Here is a 19,741-nt window from a genome sequence, read left to right on the forward strand (position 1 = left end):
GTAGGGAACCCCATATCAAAAAGCACCTTCCATAGCTTTTCATGTGGGACTAGGTCGAATGCCGTTTTTAAGTCAATGAAAGCCAGGTATAGGCAGCCCTTGGCAACAGACACCGTCTTCCAATATACAGCACAAAACCTAAAGACCTGGTCAATTGTTCCCATGTTCTGTCTAAAACCGGTCTGAGAATGGGAGAGAATCCTACCTTCCTCTATCCAGGCTCCTATTCTTGTAACAATGACCCTGCCAACTACTTTCTGAATTAGGCTTATTTGTCTGTAGTTGACAGGGTCCTCCCTATTACCCTTCTTGAATATGGTCACTACCTCCACGCCCTTCTATGACTCCGGGACAGGATGACCCTGGAGTAACAAGTTCATTAGGAGGGCGATGAAGTCCGACCATAATTCAGGTGCGTACAAAAGTAGGTCGCCAGGTAGCCCATCCGGGCCAGCTGCTTTGCCCGGGGAAATATTTGTGATGGCCTCTTGTACTTCCCTAGCGAAAAAGGGTTCAGCTATGCCAGAGAGCTCTAATACAGGGGTGTTTGCTGGCACTGTGCCTTGCCCTGTAGGTTCTGCCTCACAATACAATTTTGCGAAGTGCAAGTACCATTGGTCTTCAGTAATATGGATTGACATAGGTCCTGCACCCCTTTTCTCATAACTGTTTATTAGGTTCCAAAACATGGTGGAATCTTTCAAGCAGGCCGCTTTTTTGAGTTCCTGCCAGTAATCTTCCTCCCACTCCTTTTTAGCCAGTTTAATGGTTTTCTGATAGTCCTTACTGGCTTCCCTTACAGCTAAAAGGTATTTGTTCCTCATTTCAGATGCAATCACCTTTCTCTTAGCCCTGCAAACTGCATTGTACCACGGGGTTCCCTTCTTTTCAAAATGACTCTTGGGGGCCCTCTATTCGCACCCATCATGAAGAAAGCCCCAATCTTCTCTATTAGGTTTTTATAGGAGTCAGCTAATTTACAACTTGGTTCGATCGTCTTCATGATCTCAGAGACCGCTAAATCAATTGTTCCTGCTTGTACTAACTCCTTAATACTAGAGAGTGTATATTCATTGCACCGGACTTTGTTCCATTTTAGCTTTCGATTACAGTGCGTGAGGGTTACTTCTTTAGAGAGCATTGGTGGGCCATTCCTCATTACCACTTCGTTTCGCCCTTTAATTTTCATAGAAAGTGGATTGTGATCACTATCCTGCGTTTGCAAGACCTCCATATCTATTAGGATCCCCCAGGAGCTAGTGTCGAGCAAGATATAATCAATGCGCGACGGGAAAGATAGTCTGTTATATGTCATCGCCCCATTGGGATCTGAGGGTGTCCTCCCGTTTAGAGCATGTAGTTTATGTTCTAGCGTTAGGGCATTCAGTTGTATCGCTCTAGCGGACCATTTCTTAATGGGAGCCAGGTTTAGTGGAGGGATGGTCTGCCTTATGTCCTCAAATAGCTCCCGTCAGATCTTCTTCAGCTAGGGGTTCATATGTACAGTTCATATCTCCACCTACAATGATGGTGGCCAAGGGGTGAATGCCTGCTAGAGCTGACTCAAGAACTGCTATTGTTGGGGAGATTTGACTACCCAGGGTACCCCTGGCATACACACAGAACAGTTCTACTGAGGTTGCTACATGGGGGTATTCACGAGCTGGTGGGCGTGGTTGCGGGAATCCGCACAGGTGGGCTCACGCACGGACTCCTGGTCCCTGGAGTCCCGTGCGGCGTGCGATGTGCGGCGTGCAGAAGGATGCCCCCACAAATGGACACGGCCTCAAGAGTTTCCCACTCTCCAGGGGATGCAGCAGCTCCAAGCACGGTGATGTTAGCAGACGAAGCGGGACGCGCGCCAGCGGGTCCGGCGAGCCGTTTTCACGAGCTGGTGGGCGTGGTTGCGGGAATCCGCACAGGTGGGCTCACGCACGGACTCCTGGTCCCTGGAGTCCCGTGCGGCGTGCAGAAGGATGCCCCCACAAATGGACACGGCTTCAAGAGTTTCCCACTCTCCAGGGGATGCAGCAGCTCCAAGCACGGTGATGTTAGCAGGCAAATCACTTGTGATTTTTTGCAAAATGTACAAGCCTCACACTTCGCAAAGGTCTCAAAATATCACTTGTTACCCATATACTTGTTTTGTGTTATAGAATTTTAATATGAAAAAAAATAATTTCCTATGCGTTTCCCACGTTTTTTTTGTTTAAATTCGTTTTCCAAAGTAATCTTTAGGATCTTTACAAATGTTGCAAAGTTTGAGGAGAAAATGCCTTGAACATTTGCCAACTTCTACTTATTAAGGGGATTTGATCACTTTGAAACTTGGTCTCTATAAGGTAAATAGGATGGTTGTGGAAAAAGTTGGCAAGGAATAGTAGTAATTAGGACATGAGCGACGGGTAAATATCATCTTGTTCACCCATTTCTTGTGTAATACTTGATATTTGCATGTTTATTAGTCAGTCATCATTCTCTTTCATATGCTTACATTTGATTATGAATTCCCTATGGAAAAAATTATGCCAAAGTGTTGAAATCTTTTTTTTCTAATTAGCAAGAGGAACAGAAAACAAATAACACTGCCAAGGAAAGAAACACATATGGTTACTGAACTAATCATATCTTGAAAAACAGTAAATTAAATCAAATACAGAAGTTAATCAGCCTTTTGAATCAAATCCAGATATCGAATAACAGAAGGGAGAAAATATTCTGTTGGAGTGCCAAAGCTTGATGCGTTCCCAGATCAGTGAGGTGTTGTTATATTGCTGGAGTGATGTGTTCTCAATATAAATGGCTGTCACCAGCCACAAATCACGGATTAGTCTGAGTTGAAATATGTCTTTGTGATTGTAAGCGAAACGTGTGCAATGTCATGTGTTAGAAGAATTTAGCAATTGCAATTATGCGGTTATGATTTCTTGTGTTTTATTTCATCGTGTTTAGTTTTGTGAATATTTTTCGTATTATATGTTTGACGGTGCACTGTCAGCAGTCTGTATCATCTTCAACAGGGATTTATTTTAGTTTTCCCAGTTCACAAATGTCAGTTTTACGTAAAATCATCTACCCATGTCCTAAACTGTGGCAAGATGGCGTTTACAAGTTCGAATACAGCTACAAAAAGTTGGGCGCAAAATTACAAATATTTGACGCAGGCAGAGCTCAGCAGCCGAAGCTGCTGTCTGCCTTGGTCGGTGGGAGAGATACAAAACGTGCCATAACTAATAAGATATAGCATATTTTTTTCTCTCCCCTGGCACTAGCGCACTTTTGGCAGCCAAGCGCCAATGCACATGCTCTTGCTCCATAGTGCGAGTGCGTGTGTTCTCTCAAGCGTATGTTTTGTACTAGAAAGGGACCCTTCTAGTATAAAATTCATCCTTTAATATTTTTCCAAATTTGTATGTGTGATGTACAACGCAGCACACATGCAATACTAGAAAAAAATGATAAATAAAAACATTTCTACTTGTTACACATGCCTCAAAGAGACTCAAGGTTTTAGCACAAATCCCTTTTTAAGAATGTTACAAGATAGGGATTTGCATCAAAAACCCTAGGTGATTGCTTGGCCAAACCCATAAACGACCAATGGAGTTCCTCCATGTCACAAAGTATTGCAACACAGCTCTTACAACAACTTTATTCTACTTTGGAGAACTTTCCAATGCAGATTCTGGTTTGCAGGGGTAGTAAATCCCACCCTAACCCTTTGTACCTTTTGTGATGCAAACCTAGAGAAAAGCGTTAGTAAACTTGGGTTCTAATCTTTTTTGTTTCTCTGTAATACGTCATTCCTTCCTTGCTAACCACAGCAGCTTCTCACTATATAAGCAACACCCTTCTAGGAAAGGAGGCTCAGTTAACCTCTGCTCCAATGCCAACCAGTCCAACAATAATCCTATAATTTACCGGTCAAAACCGGATTCATTATATGAACTGATTATACATTTATGACACCATTTATGCCACCAAGCATAAGATAGTTTCGCTTTGTCAGGCAAGAAGAAACTCAAGGAAATTGTGATCGCACTACATCTGACAGAGAGCCACCTCAGCTGTGAGGGGACCTTTATCCAGTCAAGAAAGGGAACATGGGCAATTTAACAACCTGTGCTTCTATTGTGGGGGAGGTGGTAGATATTGTAGCTCATCTAAGTGTACTTGCAATGTACTCCAAATCAGTTCATCCCCTATTTTTATATCATGATTTCACTTAGACAAACAGAACATCTCCCAAATGGGTGAGTGCTGCGATAGACGGTGGAGACACTGGAAATTTCACAGACACCAACTTATCGAATACATATTGTTGGCAATAAACACACTGAAGCAATGCAGTCAGATAATGGTTCCAAAGTGACATGTGGTATCATGTCTCATCAGACCTGGGAACTTTTCATGCTCTGCACCAAGCATCACACCAAGATTTCCTTTGACATCATTGATGCTCCACATTTCCAATTTATTCTTGGAATGCACTGGCTGAGTAAACAGAACCATCTTATTGTTTAGAAACACAGAACTACCACTTTTCAGGCCAATATTGCCATGAAACAGAGCAGTTCTCCCAATTCCATCCGGCATTGTTTCTTATTTTAGCCAAGAAATAGCCATGGCATTAGGGGACATTCCCTTTGAACATTCTCCTTATTTGGATGTTTGGATGTGTTTGATGCCAAGGAAGCTGCCACCGCCCTCCAGTACAAGTTGCCAAGGCTTAGTGCTGCTCCCGCCAGACACCGACCCCTCAGCACTTGACATCCTTTGTGGGACAGCTCACACCCAACTCCTGGTTGTCTTCAACGTCACCTGGTCCCCGCAGTTGCAGATTCAAAGTCACTGTCAACTATCCTGAAGCACCCGCCATTGGTGGGCATTGATCTACCGAGCCCCTGGTCACTCCCAAGTGACCCAGACTCTGTCCCATCTGTTTCAGGGACTCTCCACCAAGAGGCCACGTTTGAATTCCTCTGGATACTTTCTCCTCTTCCAGCAGCAGCACTTTCCTGAAGTTATCCTTTGGGTTTGGCAGTGGTTTCCGACGCTGCTTCATACATATGCACCCGGCTTCCCTGGGATATTTAACTTGGGAATCACTGTATCCTCGGCTGGGGTGGCTCTCCAACCTTCTGTCTTCCACAGGGTTTCTTGAAGTTCCACTGGGAACGGTCCCGAATCTTTAAAATTCCAACCACAACTTGCACATAGACTTGATCGGAGCACGTGATCGTGTTTCTACACTGCATAAGGGTTCCTTGGAGTCCTTGTCCCCTCACCTTGGGTGGTTCCTTGGCACCCCAGCATTTCTATGTCCTCTCGACATTGTCCTTACTCAAGTTGTGGTTTCTTATACCACCTTCTTATTATATTGTTTAGTCCCCCCATGTGGCCCACTGTGTATTAGCGCTATTTATTGTCATTTCTTCGCTAAAGTGTTGTGTGCTTTGTGTAGGAGACACTGTAACATACTAGAGAGTTTTATAACAAAAAGACTTATTTTTATAACTACCGTGTGGTTCTCTTTTCATTTAATCTAAACTATAAGATTGCATTCCGGTAAAACAAGCTGCTGTACACTCCTCCAAGACTAAGCCTTAAGGCTGCTCTCCACAGCTACCTCTTGGATAGCTTTCTAAGGTTGTCTAAGACCTCTTAAATTGCCATTAGGATTGCCTGGACTGGTGCAAGGTGACCACTTAAATTAGTGGACATCATATACCATACCCGCCTCCCACACATTCAATAACTGTTCTCATAGACTATACAAACTTTGAATTTCTAAAGACTGCAAGAGCTTGGAACAAAGGAAAGACATGCTAGATAATTTTTTTTCCAAATTCCGTTTTATATTAACCTTTAACCCCTGTGCTTAGAACACAGAGGCTGATGCCTTGACTTGAAATATGGCTAAAAAAGAGAACTAAGTTGGGGAATCCTCTTCATATCCATAGAAAAGTTAATTTCCAGACTCACCAAATAAAGAAGTGGAAACAAGAATTGTGCAAAGCTATGAAGAAGATTTACGAGATACGGTTCTGATACAAGAAGGGGATTGGACCCGGTCAGTGCTTACCTTTGGACAGAAGGGAAATTCTGAAAAAAATTGTATGACAAGGTAAAGTTCACCAGGTCAGTCTGCAAGCGTTATCCATGGAGGGCGCCTCGTCGTCGCATGGCCTTGGGTCAAAGCTGTGGTGAACATTTCCATGGTTGGACTTTGCTGCCAAAATGCAGGTCAAAAATCTCTAGCAGCATGAGGCAGAGGACTGGAGCTGCTGACAGTTCTATGAGGTCAGATACCCTTTTGATGAGGCACTACTGAAATGGATTTGCTGCTTTCAAGAAGAATGCGCAGGGAGAAACTGCAAAGTCAATCGGACTGGCAATGCACCTAGGGAGGATAGGTGGGAAGTTTGGTCTTGTTCTCCTACTAGTTCTCATAGCAGTTTTTGGCCCAAAATGTTCAAGTACTCAGTTTTAGGACTTGGCCATGTGGGCACCTTTAGCACCACAATCTATAGTCCATGACTGGTGGGACACCTCTTGGGGGTTCAGGACTCACACAGGCTGTGTCCAGGTGAGGGTTCAAGATGGTTGGCGCCTTTTGTGCCCCTTTGACTCAGAATAGGAGACCCGCAAATTCACCATTGCAGTAACTCTGGTAGTCCTGGGGTCAGGTGATGATGCAGGGCTCAACAGCAGTGTGGGCCTCTGAAGGTTCAAGGCAGGCTCCAGAGAGCAAAGCAGCCCTTCCTTCCAGGTGCAGTAGCAGTCTTGCAGCAGGGTGTTCTCTGAAAGTCCTTCCATAGGTCCAGGAGTGGACTGAACAGTGAACCTGGAGGTCCTTTTGCTATAACCACCACAAAAAGGTACAACAGAAATAGATAGACTACAAATTATATTATTCTTACCCTGAAACAGACATCCAGAATTCCCAATAGGACAATCAGAGAATTTCTGTCCAAGTGCAAAAGGACGGAAAGGGCATCCTTATGGAAGAGGAAGCCTCACACAAATAATTGTGTCATGCTTTATCATCGGCGACCTCTCCCCACTCTGGTAGGGCAATACCACCAGGGCGGACTTGACCTACTGTTGGATTAGGCACAGGAGAGAGTTCTCAGATAAAAAGTTCTGTATAAAAGAGGGATCCAGATCAGTGAATTAAAAACTCCTTATTGTCCCTTGGCAATTTACCTTTATTAATGGGAACTATAGGTAATATTAAAAATAAGTGGGAAGGTTGTTGAGAGCAATGGCTCCGACCATCTCAGTAGCTAGGCCAATATGTTTCTGCATACATTAGAAGCCCAAATGGGTCTTGGGCATTCTTCAGGGCCAAGGATCCCTATCTACCTCCTAACGTCCTCTAAGTCTATGTTCTTAGTGAGGTGAAAAGAAAGAAACTTTATAGAAAAACAATAATGTACTCAGATGAGTCCTACCTGAGGTGCAAAATCCAAATAGTCCTAGAGTTTATGGGATACCGGCGTCCTGGACAGAGAGCGGGATGCTGTCCTTTGTAGTCATACATTCATCAAAAGGTACATCGTACCTTTGCACCTTCATACATACCCCTCTCTGCCCCTGGTGGTTGTGTCTTCGTAGGTGGGCATGCGGTGGCTTAACTCCTCCTCTCCCTTTTCACATGTTAACATGTTAAGATTTGTCCTATTATTATATTCTGGTGCCCTTCTTTTGGAAGGTCAGGGAAACTTCTTGAAAGATTCTTTGAAGTGGATGGAATTTCCTGATTCCCCTGCGCTAGTTCCAAGCTGACTGCAATGCCAATATGAGGATGCTAGTCCCTTTGTGTGAAGGCAGAGCTTACCCTATTCAGTTGCAAGTGGGGTTTTGATCAGCTCCGGCCCCCATCCTGCCAGCAGATGGCCCATTAAGGCACACCAAAATTCTCTATTGTCAGATTGGGAGGAATTAACACAGTCTAGCTGTTAGCTACAACCAGTCATGTGACCCAAGACAGGCTGTAGGTACAAAGGGCTAAGGGCAGGAAAATGGCAACTTACTAAAACTGACATTTTCAAGATTATAATCGAAAATCCGACTTTAAAGTTAAAGAGGGTTTATCATTACAATTTCATAGATACCAAACATGACATAGCCACCTCCTCTCAATTAGGAATTACAGCTTATTAAATACAATAAGGAATCCCCAAGTGTATTATATGGGAGAAGAGGGCCTCACTGTAGTGACAATCAACTGTAGAATTTTTTTACTACCAGGACATGTACTGTCATACAGCACCGTACCCTATAGTCTACCTATGGTCTACCCTAGGGTTGATCAATATGTAATATATGGGGATATTAACGCTTGGCAAGGGGATTTAAATGCCAAGTCGACATGGCAGTTTAAAATTGAGTTCAGGCTGCAGTGGCAGGCATGGGACATGTTGTAAGGTGCTACTTAAGTGGGTGGCACAAAAAGTGTTGTAGGCCAATTGGTACCATTTTAAATATGAAAACAGACTGTCCTGCTGGTGTACCTTTGTGTGTCATAATTCACATGGTGTTTTTTTTCTAGTGAGTAGTTAGTTTTAACCCCCCTCACATACAAACGAGGCCATGTATTCTGTGAAACATTTTTATGAGGAAAGGTAATTAAATTGCAAGAGGGTTGCCTTCCCTTGCCAACAATTTAGATCGTGCACATCTGTCCATGTGCCAATGTCTAATCTTATCTTTTGTGTGCGACTGTAGCTGTGCATTGTTTAATCCAAATACAACAGAGCACGCTTTTGTCTCTAGTGCAACCCTTTCGATGTATCATCTTTTGAAATGTGAAATGCTAAGTTAGTCCTGCTGGTGTTAAAACATTCTCCCAAAATGGACAGACTAATTGTAGCAGCAAGTGCTTAGCTCATTGAGCTATCTTATGAGCACAGAGACAATGGTCGGCCACTGTTTGTAACTAGCAGTACAGAGAATAATTTCTCAGTAGCGCAGAGGCAGTTGTTTGGCAACATAGTTGTTATAATGTGTAGGCGGGCCTATAGGCCCATAGGAATGGATGGGAAATTGCGCATGCAATTTCAAGGGTGCAAGGGTGTCAAAAGGACACCCTGTTGCACCCCTGGAATTGTGATGTGCACCCATGTTGCACACACATGCCCCAAGGGCATGTGTGTGCGCAACAGGAAACTTTGAAAAATGCACTTCAGTGCATTTTTCAAAGTTTCTGCAAATTACCAACCAGTTCAATTGCTCGGTAATTTGCAGCCCCCAAATTGCGAAATCGCTAATTAACAGTGGCTATTGCATTGCATTTAAGGAATCACAAAATGTGAATCCTTAATTGCTTAAATTGTGAGCGCTTTACACTTTCATGCATCGCAAAAGCCCTTTTTGTGGGCGCGAACGGCCGTTTTTTGCGAATCGCACCGTTTGTGCTCACAAAAAGGGTTGTTACAGGTGCCTGTTAAGGTATAACTGTAACTTTTAAATTTCATTTTTTGTGTACTTTAATTCTAGTTTGTATAGAAAGAAGAAAAAAGTTATAGTAATTTAAATGTGGGGCGTACATTATAAATTTAAGGTATAACTATAACTTTAGAATGTCTAATGTTTGTGTTGTTTAAGTTTGGTTTGTACAGAAAGAAGAAATAAAGTTTTACTAAATATAACAAAGATTTAACCTTTTGTTTTTTCATTGTATATATATATATATATATATATATATATATATATATATATATATATATATATATATATATATATATATATATATATATATATGTTTTGACTACTGGCTGTCACCAGTAGGTAGTATTAGTTAGGACTAAAGTTTCCATAGGAACATTTTTTTCTGTTTTGCCAATACCCTTAACACTGCCTGAAGAATCTTCACAATATTTTTAAACATCCCCTTTTTGGTTCAAGTGCTGTGTAGAAATATTCGGGGTGATCCGTCGAGCTAGGGCTGAGGAAAAAGGGGGAGTCCCAAAACATATTTTCCCGGTGTTATGTCTATGGGGATCTTTTATTTTCTTAACACGACTACAGCCTGAACTGTTGAATGGAATTACACCAAATTTGTCAAAAAGCTAAATGTTGGTCCAGAAAGCATAATTTTTTTTATTTGGTGTACATCAGTTCAGTAGCTTATGAGATATCTAATTTAAAAACAGATTTCTGGGGACACGAGTCCTTGCACTAGACTGGAGGTTCTTACTAAAATTTTTGTGGCTGCCAACACTTCAACCAGATAAAACAATTTCAATATGCACAGTAGGCCCTAATTTTCAAAGACGGGAATCAGGTTTGAGACATATAATAAAAGAATAAATTATTGTGATGTATCAGCACACCTTAATCACAAAATGAATGATCTCATACTGAATCCCTATATGTTTTCGCACAAGTCTTTGTACTATTTGTTGGTCTAGGATATATGATAGTATGGATGAGGCATGTGATGGGTATGAATATATGTTTGATGATTGAGTGTGGAGTTATTCTTAGACTCATGCCATGTTGTAATTGGCTTTTTCTTATGTGTATTGTTTATTTGTCCATATTGAAATTGTTTTGTCTGTCCAATTTAATCATGCTAGAATAATTGAGACACTAAGCCTTTCATGAAACTAAGTACATGAGATGTAAATATATTGAAAAATTGATATAATTGAACTACTCTGCATGTTTGTTTTCATGTTTTGTGCTCATTTACAATAATGAACTCCTTGAAAAGAAACATTTTATGAATAATAAATATTGTTTTATGAAAACATTCTGGTTGAGAGAATATTTTGGGGACATGTTCTATGCATGAGCCTTAGTGGCCAGCTATTTAAGTGATAAAGGTCAGCTTAGAGGCTGTTGCAGTTTTTTTGTTGTTTCCTCCTTTTCTAGGAGCTTACACTATATAGGGGGTACCTTTCTACTCATCACCTCACCGGGGCGCATACATTACTATATTACTGATCTTTAAAAGTGACTCTCTGTTTTTCTTGTTGACACCACTCAGGAGAGTCCCAACCTCCAGGGGGGTGAATCTTGCTCATGTCCGGAAAGGCTCCAGTCATTTTTACAATTGCTAGCTTGGGTTAGTGGGGATGTGCTGCTGACGTCAGGCAGGGGGGGCTCATCTGAAACATTGGGGAGACCGGTGACAAAATATGGCACTTCGCAATTTGGCTTAGACTGGAAAACACGTGGGTGAGACTCAGAAATGCTACAACAAAACCCTCAGTTAGGTGTTCTCCGCCATCTTATCTAGCACTGTACCTTAGATGGTTAATATGCCCATTGCACAGATCTCAGCAGAGGATTGAATGCTCCTTGGAATACCACCTTCTAGCATCTTACAGAATTTGGTAACCTGAGCCCTGTTACCTTGTACATCTCAACTGAAGGGTGAGGGAGCAAAAGTGGGTGGAGGGGAGTGAGCCTGGCTTTCACAGGGTTTGGTCTTAATGGTTTATAAGCTCCAGTCTTCACAGTAAACTTGTTTAATCTTATTACTTTTTTGCGGGGGGTGCAGAGGCTCCATTCCTTTGAGACGGTCAGATAGCGCTAAGAGGTGAACCACTTTCAGTACTTGTGTCTACCTCATCGGTGCCGTAAGCTAAAGAGTATGTGGCTATTAGGGGTGTCTCTAGGTACCCTCTCTTTAGGCGCGACCTATTCCCCACCTTCATCCTTGTTCAGATGCTTCAAGGCGCATCTCTTGGTTAAGTCCCTGAAGCGGCACTGGACTTCCTCGTGGCAGGCTTGTGTGATGGGACTGTGGCCCTCTTTTTTAGGTGGGCCGTGTAGAAGTTGGAGACACACATAGGCCAGGTGCTTCCAGACTGGTGCTTGAGCACAGTTCAGGCCCTAATGATGTATCTTATACAACGCTTCATGTCTCATTTCAGTGGTCTCTAGGTGCTGTGATTCACAGGTTATTACCCAGTTTAATGACCCACAGAAGGGTGGAAACCTAGATGGGTTGGCATGGGGTGCATTGTTCATACTGGTGCATGCACAGTTTGCCCCCCGTGTCAGACTCTAATGTGTCAGGTACCATTTTACGTAAATACAGGATTGGCCCAGCCTCAGACTATCACTACATGCACCTTGAAAGCCTCACACAGTCCAAGAGAGGCAGGGGTGCAAGTTGCTGGGTGCTCAGCCCTGCACCCTGATGTGAGGATTAAATAGATTCATGACAAGAACTGAAGAAGGAATGATTCAAAAGAAGGAACCTTACCTAAAACCGCAGGGGACACACCACCCTGTCCAGGAGGGACACTGCCCCACTGCAGAGTGGACCTGAAAGATTCACCTGAAACTCCGGATCCTCCGTGTATGGGCAGGGGGGCTGAAATCACAGCTGACCTGGCACAAACCCACCTGTGCCACCATTGTTCATTGACAAGTAAATTGGCTTCTCCCTCTGGTCTCGTTGTAGCCGGGTCTGGTTGCTTAGTGGAGCAATGCGTTCACTGTAGGGGCATTTGTTGGGCCTCAGGGTCACAGGTTCAAATCCTGGTGGGTCCACCCAGCCTTTTATCCTTCAAAGGTCAATAAATGAGTACCATTGATTTGGGCAACAATAAACATACGTCATTTAGCGCCATGTAAAACCTGGGCTTTGGAGACAGTATATTTGAAAAGCTGTAGTTTGTCGCCATGACCCTCTAAATCTCCACAGACAGTCTGAGATGCTCAGGTTATTGCTCTGTGTAATCTGGGGATAATATTAACCCCCTTCTGAGGGTCGCTCTTGGCATCTACACAGCCCTTTCATTTTACATTTTTCTGCTATCAACCCATATGTCTGTGTCCGTGAGTTATAGATACCAGCACTATTTATTGTCTTTACCTTTTCTCATTGCGCCTTTACTATACTTCAGTCATTTCTAAGTGCTGTAAAGCTGCTGTGCTGTTACCAACCAGTGGCATCATTGGGCCTAAATAGTTGTTTTAAAGTTTTCCCTGCACCACTCATGAACTCTCCACCGGACTTGGTGTGTCTGTAGCCAGGCCCTAATTGTCCTGTCCGACTTAGAATGGGCCCTGGCATACGTTAAGTGACCACCACCAACCTCCAGGCACCAAGCGTGGCATCAAAAAGTCTGATATGTATTTTGCTATTAATTCTCAAGTGTGCTGTAGAACGGTGAACATATTTCTCAGGGGGATGCTGAAAATTATGATAGGATGTCTTGAATGTGTGGCTTTGTGTTCACAACCCTGATGCCAGCTTGGGTAGTTGTGGAGAGCTGAATAACTCCATAAATAGGCGGAAAATTCTTTGAGCCACTTAGTTTCTAAGTGCTATGTGGAGGCTAGGCGCTAGCATTCACCATCACATCTGTGCTGATATGTTGGGTTGCCAGTGGCAGGTTGATTTCTTTTTTTGGGCAGATTGTTCCTCATTACATGTCACTGTGGTATGTATTTTTTAGTAAGTTCAACAAACAGCAAATTCCAAACACAAAGTTTTTTTTGTTTAAAAGTTTTTGTTGGAGTTTTCATATTACACTGTACCAGTATATACAGCAGACATATCCCTGTTTAGCAATCATTCATGTATGTTGTCGGCATCCACAGCAACTACGAGAAGCAATGTCATATATTTTTTAGTCCACAACTTATATCATCGTAACATAATCCGCAAGATCATTACTGATTTGTTTCGTTGTGTGGAAATGTGATCTGCTGTGATTGGTCTACTGTGCTACGTTGTAGCGAAGGGTGGTGTAACGCCCCATTCTCCATACTTGTGTGCCGGCTCTTTTTGGAGAGCCAGATCATTCATTCTACTCAGTGAAGCCAGCTTAGAACTGCCGGTGGAAGCTTGTAACTGTGAACTGTGGGTAACGAACTTTGGGAAGGGGGGAACCTATAGTGCGAGCAACTGTGATCCGTCGTGATGGGCTATAAATTGACTAACTACAGATCTGCAGTTTTTCCGACTTCTTTTTCCGGTGAACACCCAAAGCGCACCCCTCCCATGTGTTGATACTTGGGAGATTGACTAGTGCTCGGAGCGTTTGATGTATTTTGTTCCAGTACTGTTGTATGTTGGGACAGTCCCAAAACATGTGCCTAAAGTTCGCTTCACATGTTTGACAGCAGGGGCATGCAAATTGTGTGTCAGGGTAATATTGATGCAATTTATCTGGCGTGAGATGTAGAATGTTTAACTGTATGTTTTGAATCTGGCATTTCTGGAGACCTTTTTGTGATATTCCAGTGCTCGGACCCATTCTTTATCATGAAATGCCCGACCTACATCAGTCACCCACTGCTGTGGCAATCCGCCCAGGGGTGTGTCAGCAAGCTCCCAGATCACTTTGTAGTGCCAGGTAACTAAGTGACTGCCCGCCCCCATTCGCAGTATCGTGTGCAGAACCGGATGCGTCAGGGGCTCTCCGTCCCGAAGGTCCCAGTGTTGACGACCGTTGTCTAAGAGTTGCCTTTGTGTTAAGAATTGTCCTTGTGGGAGGTCATACCACTCAACCATCTGGACATATGTCTTCAGTTGTCCTTCATGAAATAAGGCTTCTATTTCTGTGACGCCGTGCTCGGTCCAGACCCGGAGGGCTCCCTCGGTGTAATAGTTGTCTCCTCAGGGGAACCCCATGAGAGGAAGCAACGGGGAATACAATGGTCGTCCCTTGAAATGCGGTGTATTCGCATCAAACATTTGCGAGCTATGGTAACCTGTAGCGAGTGCATGCATCCTGAGTTGGTGCCCGGCAGTAACAATCTTCTAATAGTGGGGAGGGGTAATCTGCCGTTCTCAGTTATCGTTTTCCCCGTGTGCTTCCCTGCCTTCCAGTGAGACAGCCATTGAAGTTGTGCTGCTAGAAAATATGATTCAAAGGACGGGGCTCCTAGGCCTCCGCATGTCGTGGGCAGATACAGCGCACGCAGGACAACTCTGTGACGACTATCCCCCCAAATCAGTGCTGTAAGTAGTGTGTCCAATTCCCTAAAAAAGGAACGCGGCGGGATCACAGGGAGGTTCGTAAAGTAATATAGCATTCTAGGAACCATGATCATTTTGGCGATGGCTACGCGTCCGATGGGCGCTAGAGGCAATGTTTTCCAGTAACCCACCTCCGCACGGAGGCCCGCCAACGCTTTGCGATGGTTACCCTCATAGAGATCCTCGGAGGTGTGGTATAGCCGCACTCCCAGGTATCGGGGAGCCGCTGCGCTCCTTTCCAAATACAAAGATGGTGGTCGGCCGTGGCATGGGCTAATCCCACCCGTTGTTGGCAGATGTTCTTAGGGCCTTGCGTTTTTTACGAACGCTGTAATCTGTGAAGCAGGATTATATGGACAAGTGAACCAAGAGTGTGGGGTCTTTTAATTTTAAGGGGTATATTTTCAACTTTAGAGGTCCAGTTTTCCTTTAAAACTACAAGAATGCATCTGCGTTAATAGTTGTGTTTGAGCAGAGTTGAGGCCGGTGGAATTCTGCAGACTAGCCCCAGTTTATTATTAGGTGTCATTGTATGGTGCTGGGGAAACCTGCAACTTGCTCCAAGGTGCAGCAAAGGCATTTCCAAAGAAGGGCGTAGGTATAACTATGTTGAGTAATTTTCTCAAGTTGGGGATATTGCCTTCTGCAAGCCTGGGTGAAGTATGTTGGACCCATGGCCGTAGGCCCTGTCACATCTGTAGGGCAGGCCTGGGTCACTTTAGGAAAAGTGTCACCATCATCATCTCCGAAGGTTTTTTTTTTAATAACTTGAAACTATTTTGTCTGTTTACTAATATTAAGTTACCTTTTACAACTATATTTCCCTTCATCTGGGATCTCGTGTTTGGCTTTTGGAAAATGGCCATGAGTAACCAGCTCAGAGCGATGGATCCCTGTTGCACCCCACAGTCCAAACCTGGACCTGGGCCACACCATGGCTCTGTGCGCCTTCCCCAAACCTTTGCTTTACTAGCAGGCATGGTCTTTTATGGAGAGATGGTCATAAATGCCAGTATTGACCCCAAAATTGGTCCTAGGATACTTGTTTCTGGTCCAGGGAGGACCGGGCCTGGCAGTTCGGACTGGACTGTTCCTGTTGGTAGCAGGGTCAAGACTGATTTGCATATGGCTGGGTTTAAACTGAAATGGCATGGGGAGCAAAACAATGATTGATTAAGCCCAGATCTTTGTACTGGGGTGAATGTTTGACATTGTTCAACATTCTGTCCATCAACTGTTCTTTTTAAATGTATCACCTCAAGTGGTACAGGTATGCCCAGACATGAACCCCCTGCTCTCTATGCCCCTGGCTGATGAAGGATGACACCCCAAACCTGGTCCTAGGATGCTTGTTTCCGGTACTGGGATGACTTGGCCTGGCAGTTCGGGCTTAACTTTTCCCATTGAGAGCAGGGTCAAGACTGATTTGCATATGGCTGGGTTTAAACTGAAATGTCATGGGGAGAAAAAAACTGATGGATTAAGGCCCATATCTTTGTACTGGGTGAATGTTTGGCATTGTTCAACATTCTGTCCAGAAATAGTTTTTTTTGCATGTGTTAACAACACTGCAAACAAACTGTCTGAAAGTGGAACTTCTTTCTACCAGTGTGCAAGAGGCAGGGATGGTAGAACTCTGGGGCATATTATCAACAACTACCAATATTTATCGCTAAATGAGCTTAGCGATATTTTTTTTTATTGCGGCGCATTGCCGGATTTTATCGCAGAGATAACGTGCTATGAGCAACGTTAATCTCAAATTAGATTAAAAATCCGGCGATAGCAGCTCAATGCATGAATATCGCTGGAAATCCAGCGATATTCAGGCATTAACGCCAATAGGGTCTTAACCTGAATATCCAACTCCCATTGGATACAGGTTAAGAAGTGGTCTGAGCAGGCGTTAATTTTTGGCAAAATTCGCGCTTAGCGCGAATTTTTTTATCGCTGTGCCTGCGTTGATAATAGGCGATAGCGATGTTAGCGACTGCTTTCAGTCGCTAGCAGGTTGGGTACGCCCACTTTGAATGTCATTAGCGATAATTATCGCTGACATATAAAGCGGACCCCAAACCGCTCGCTATCGCCTACAAACTGTCGCTAAGTGCTGTTAGCGACAGCTTGCTAATAGGGCGATGAAATTATTGCCGCTTTAGCTGGAAAAAGTCCAGCTAAAGCGACGATAAGGCCCTCGATAATATGCCCCCCTGTGCGCCACAAAGGTGTGAGGCCTCTTATGAGGTTTAGGAGAAAAACAAAACTTGCTGGGCAGATCAGGGCAAACTAAACCACCTGGCAGTAGAAGAACTTCAACCTTTTGACGAAAACACAAGGCACGATGCAGCAGATTCAAAGAAACCATAGGCGCAGGCTCAGAGGCCTCAATGACCAAGTAACCAACTAGGAGATCGGAAGCGGCCCTCACTGTGCTACCCTTCCTTCCCATACCGTAGAGGACATAGGGGACAGAGGCAGGGGTGAGAGAGTCAAGGTCAGACCAGGAACCCATGGGAGGGTGAAATGTGCCAGTATAAGTCCTCTTCTTGAGCCCACCACTCTCTGTCACCCTGTACCCAACTAAAGGTCTTTTGTGTCTGTTGTTTTATAATCTGGATGTGAATTATTCCAATTGTATTATGTTTTTTAAACTCAGCTCTGTGCTCCCTAAAAGAGCCTGTATTTCCAAGCAGAAACACACATTTTTAGAGGACAAGCTTTCCATATCTCCTTTAGAGGTGTCCGTGGTACTTTTGGTATTTTCAAACCATGTTCAGGCTAACTGGATTTGTAATTTTTCAGACCTGTCTCTTGTTACAAGACTGTACAAACAAAGGCATGGCTCTGCTGGTCCAGCCTAAAAACACAGATATTCCGATCCTGCCACACTTTCAGGCCAGCAGAAAGTCTTCCACAAAGGTGGAGAAGCCACAGAGCCCTGAAATCCCTGCCTCGGACTAGCCTGGCATATTTCCAGACCAACAGGAGACTTGAAGACCTGGGGATTTGAACTGCTGCCACTGGAGTAAGCTGGCTTCGGCTACTATCATGAGGTATTGGAGAGCAATCTGCAAGCAATGGACCCACATCCACCAGGGGCTACTTTCGAGGGGTCCTGTGCACCAGCACTAGGCTCCAGGACACCATGCACATCGGTGCCTGGAAAGGTTTTTGTCATTAAAACACCATAATAACTGTTAAATTGGAAAAATGCTAATTTTATTTTATTTTGTAAAATGTCCAATATTCTAGCCTTCTAGGTGAGACTTGAATCTGCTCTGTGGGAATCTTGTGTCCTCTAGGATTAGGGCCTGCTCATCTGGCTGTCCAAATATGAATAATAAAACAGCCCCCCTCCATTGGGTGCTGCATCATTAAACCCTCCCACTCCCCCTTCCAGACTGAGACTTAGAAAAGCCTGTAGGTTCATCATGGTGCGATCTGCATCATAATGCCCAGAGTAAGCCTGTTGGTTCTCTAAAACATGCCTTTGAATAACCAAAATGCACCTATGAGTCACGTGTTTCACCCCTATAGTGACTGTAAATGCGCTATATACTCCTTCAAGGCAGGTCTGTAAATAGCCACAGTCCTGCCCTTTCAGAGTGTGGGTCTCCGTGTGCCCCTTTAACACCTGGAAACAGACAGCAAGCAGGCAGGTGAATAACCCTAGCACACACCTCTAGAGCTGCAAATCTTCACCCTTCCAGTGTTACTAAATATATCTTGCTAGTTGTTGTGGCTTCACACCCCCTGTCCAGAGAGAACACAGATAGGTCCCATGTTCAGGCGTACTCACCGCTGCATTTATGAGAAAGCAAAATGAAATGTATTTACAGAAACCAACAGTTAAAATTACATCTTGTGTAATACTGAAGATGCCACTTAAACTGAGAGGTCACATTGAAGGCAGCAACCGCACCCCAAACTTTGTGCTCAGAATGACCAATCGTGGGCAACCATCTCAGATGTACAGCCCCAGACTTGATCCCCCGTGGCACATCAAAATCCTGTAGAGTGTAAATGCTGCATTGAAAGGGTTAAGAGTGAGAGCTCTCTGGCCTATAAGGCGAGGTCAACTCCGCAGCCAACACTTAGGGGAAATGTGACAGTTACCAACCTTCAAATACCCAAAAGTTACAACAACAAAAAAAGTGTAATTGGTACAAATACCCTCACTAACACAGTTCACACCTTAATACATGCCATTCCGTGCACACGAGCAGCCTGTGGATTCTCTCAATGACCCACAACCTGAAGACAGCTGCGGTTTCCTACCCCTATAATGTCCGAAAATGCCCCCTCAAGGCAGGCTTGTAAATAATCCCCATCCTACCCTGATGGCGGCATGTCTTTACCCCATTGTAGATACCTTCTTCATGTGATGCGCATGTCTAAGCACCTCTGAGGCCAAGGTCCAAGCAAGTTATTGCCCCATGGTAACTTTAATGAATTTATTCAACCTTATATTCTCTGAAGATGGCCTGGGAGAGGTGCTACACGCCCCTTCCATTATTTTAAGTAAAACAATTTTCTTTTTAAAGGGGCAGGCCTTGGGTATGGAATCCCTGGGGCTAAAATTGGCCCGTGCCCCCCCCCTAGTTTTATAAATTAAAGAATTAAAGCAATAAAGAAAAAGAAATAAAAAGAAATGCTGGACCGAGGGGTGTGGTCCCCAGGGTCGAGGAGGACAGCGCTGCCCCCTCCCCATTCTAAAAATGCATGGCCCTGGGGGATGGGGTGCCTGAACAAAATTCGGCCCAGAGAAGGGGGGGCACACAGCCC

Source organism: Lissotriton helveticus, chromosome 4_1, assembly GCF_964261635.1.
Source record: "Lissotriton helveticus chromosome 4_1, aLisHel1.1, whole genome shotgun sequence".
Lineage (NCBI taxonomy): Eukaryota > Metazoa > Chordata > Amphibia > Caudata > Salamandridae > Lissotriton > Lissotriton helveticus.